At 32.5% G+C, this 3,892-nt stretch overlaps 1 long non-coding RNA gene across 1 annotated transcript; it reads left to right on the forward strand.

The window, feature by feature from the left end:
- The first annotated feature begins 1,242 nt into the window (after nt 1-1,242).
- LOC145790079 (uncharacterized) lies at nt 1,243-2,571 on the forward strand. Its single transcript, XR_014328720.1, has 2 exons — nt 1,243-1,431; nt 2,218-2,571. It is a non-coding gene; the product is annotated as an uncharacterized LOC145790079 (long non-coding RNA).
- The last annotated feature ends 1,321 nt before the right edge of the window (nt 2,572-3,892 follow it).

Raw genomic sequence — 3,892 nt, forward strand, 5'->3', positions numbered from 1 at the left:
CATTTGTTTATTACTATGTAACTGAACCATTAATTCACTATTTTTCATTCCAATTCAATATAACAAACAAAATAACAACATCCATTCCAATTTAAGAACTGATTTTTGGTTTAGGGTTTAGGATTGTGATGAGAAGGAATACGTGTAGGGTTAGGACGATGATGAAGAGGAATATGTTGAGTTTAGGACAATGATGAAGAGGAACATTGGGTTTGAGGATAGTGACGAAGAAAAACGTTGACGAAAAAGAATACGTTGGTTTAGGTGAGTGATGAATATGTTTAGATGGGGGAGGTATGTGTACAATATTGTAGGGTTGTCTTTATTTGGTGGATGGTTGTTCCTTTAAAGATTGTCTTTTAATATAATTTTACTTTAGGATATAATTGTAATAAAAAAAAAAGTGAATTGGGAGGTTTAAAGAAATTAGGTAAGTAATAATATCAGCTCTAAAAAATTAATAGATGAGGGGGGCTAATTGTTATAATTTTTAGTTTAGCAGAATAAAGTGATACAGGACAATAGTTGTAGGGTAAAGTGTAATTTACTCTTATTTTAAAGCATGCATTCGAACTTTAGGATTAAGGCATCGTTTGGTTTGTGATTTTTTGACTAAGAAACCTACAAAATCACAAACAAATAAAAAAATAAAAAAATCAGAAAGTCAAAAATATTAAAATGTCATATTATACACATTAATCATTTTTTTCTCACAACTTTTATTCAACTAAAAAAATCATTCCACTAACTTCTTTCGCCTTATAAAAATCAAAAAGTCAAAAAAAATATTTACGAAGCCATGTTACTGAATGGGAGCTAAACAATTTTAGACTCGTTTGAAAATTAATTTTTTTTAATATTTTATAAAAGGATATTTATACTGTATTTGATTGGGGAATTTCTAAAGAGATTTGGAAAAGAAGAGAGAAAATATGTGTAAAACAAGATCAAATGTAAATATTTCTTTCACATTTCACCTACCGTTCTTTTTCTAAATCTCTTTGCAAATCTTCAAACCAAATATAACGTTAAAAAAATAATAACAAATACAAATTCCCTAACCAAACACAACGTTAAAAAATAATTTGATAGCTTACAATAATTTTTTATTTTTATTTTTTTTACTTTTTAACTAGAAATTTAAGTTCCAAACAGCACCTTAGAAACACTGGGGGCCCAAATGCAAATTATTTAGACTGGTCCAATATATCCGGGAAAACCCAAATTCCCCAAATACCAACATTAGAGAGAGAGAGAGAGAGAGACGCAGTGGGACCAACAGGGGAGGAGAGACGGGTGGAGGAAGCATCTACCTCATCAGTGAAACCGCCTACAACAAGATCTACTATCCGTCACACTCTCATTCTTCATCACCACCATCATCTTCTCACTCTCACTGATAATCCCCATCCTTAATTCGGCTCCTCTCAGGTTAGTTTCCTGAAAATTGAAATTATACTTATAATCTGTGTACTTATGTATATACTTATGTGGGTACGCGATTGTTTCTCAAGTAATACCTCTAATTTTTATGTGTATGTTTTTGGTATGTTTTTGTGTATGTGTGTGTTCTATTCTATCAATTTTATATTCGAGTATTGGAAATTAAGGTTTTGGGATATTCAGGTGTAATGATAAATCTTGTCCTAATTCAACTACGTGGATAACCATTGTTTTGTAGCATCTGTCAAACTGATCAGCAATTTTATATTCCTCGTGTTTGTGTATATGAAAATGATATAAAAGTCCACTTTAGCAAATGATCAGAGAAGATATGACACCGAGTTGTCCGAGTATTTGTACCATTTTTGGAAAAATTGCCACGTGGCAATTTCTCTATTAAATTAAATGTCACGCGGCAATGGAAGACCAAAAGTTGATGATTTTTGGAGACCCATCAAAGCAAAATGGCGGCTGAGCAAGGGAGTATTCTTATTTATTTAATTGACCAAGTCAATTAGTTGGTTAATTGATTAATTAATTATTTATTTAAGGATTATAGGTGCCTCAACCACCTCGAAGGAAACAGGAGTTGGTTGAGGCCCACAAAATATCACTTCCTTAAATCAAGCAAGATGGTTGGCCTTTGATTTGGTGAAGATCACACCTGAGGTTCAATGAGCTTGATGAGTCAGCAAAGGCTACAAAAAAGGAGCCGTTTTCCCCAAACAATGCAAAGTGGGTTTTTAGGATTCTTGTGGGTTATACACGTGGTAGGTGGAAAAGCTTAGTGGATTAACCAAAAGCTACAAAAATGGAGCAACTAGCTGTTAGTGGTTTAGTGGTTGCTACACATACACTTGAGGATCAAGCCAAAGATCATGGAACAAGTGTCAAGATGAAAGGCTGCCATGTTCTTGGCAGTTGAGCAGAAATGGGAGGTCAATTTGTGCAACATTTGTAGGAGTCCAACACCAAACACTCAATCAAGAGTTCATCTATCTTAGCTTTCATAGCTTTTATCTTCATTCAAGCAATTCAATTCCATGCAATTAGTTGTTTATCCAACTTATCTTTAGATTAGTCAATTGTACTTCATTTATCAATCAATGCAAGTTTCAATTCTAGTTTAGTTATCTTTTGCACCTAACAAATTTAGTAAAAGTCCTCTTCATTGGGACAAGATCCGAACCAGTGGCGGTTCCTCTGAGCCACACACGGTCATTTATTTGTGTTAGAAGTTAAAAATATCCAAAAATTCCTAACCTTGGACTAGGTCCGCAAGTCCTGGCACGCCCACATCCAATCCTAGTAAACACTACCTATGCATTCGCCCCTAGGTTTTCTAATAGACTGCCACATCATTGAGTTTTATTTATTTTTTTTGAGCTGGCCACATCATTGAGTTTGAAAAGTGGGTCTAACCTTTGGGCTAGAGTAGCACTACTGTTGTCTATATGCGTTGTAATGTGATTAGGGATGTAAGAAAAATTGATAAAACCGAGCCGACCGACCGAAACCGACCGGAATTTTAGTTTTCGGTTTGTTGTTCATAACATACAATCTGTTTCGGTTTTGAAACTTTTTTATACTGATGCAAACCGAACCGACCGAATATTATATTTAAATATTTTTATATTATAATTTTTTGAACATTATATGAGAAATAATTAATATAATACATTTTTGTGATAAAAATTAGGGAGAAAAACATTCATAGAGCAATTTTCATATATTTTCTTCATTTATTTTCAATGTAAAATTCTATAATCTATTATAAAACCTTTTAAAATTTCATAAAAATTTCTCTTCTACATCAAACCAACAAAACTAATAAAACCGAACCGTAGCATACGGTTTGTATCGGTTTCTTAATCATAAAAACCAAAAGGATCGGTTCTGTGCTAAATGTATTCTTAGCACTGACTGAACCGAACCAAACTGTTTACACCCCTAAATGTGATTGCCTTTTGCGTTTTGCTAGTTAACCAAGGATGAAATAACAATACAATAAATCTAGAAACCATGAAAAATTACCCATAATTCTATCATGAAAAGTGATGTGTACAGTGTAGATTTAAAATTAATGTTTTGTGGGCCATAGGTAGAATGAATCTTGTTTGCATATTTGGATAATGTTTGATTATTTTTTTTTTTGGATAATGCTACAAACCCAAACATTTACCAAGAATTTGAATTGTGTGGACATGATTCATTAACTAAAACTTTTGTTTCGTCTTGTTCATCTCTCTATGTCAATATCTATATATACATACATAAATAACTTCAACTTACATCTATATATATATTAAATAAATATTTGGGTAAATTACATTGACTGTAGCACTTGTGTCCTTCAAAACTTTTGGGAAGTGTATTTGAATATTTATTTTATTTTATTTTGGAAATCTTTGGTGTTGTTGTATGTTGGTTTTGGAGGAGTATAATCCGA

Source organism: Camellia sinensis, chromosome 5, assembly GCF_055761805.1.
Source record: "Camellia sinensis isolate YWXY chromosome 5, ASM5576180v1, whole genome shotgun sequence".
Lineage (NCBI taxonomy): Eukaryota > Viridiplantae > Streptophyta > Magnoliopsida > Ericales > Theaceae > Camellia > Camellia sinensis.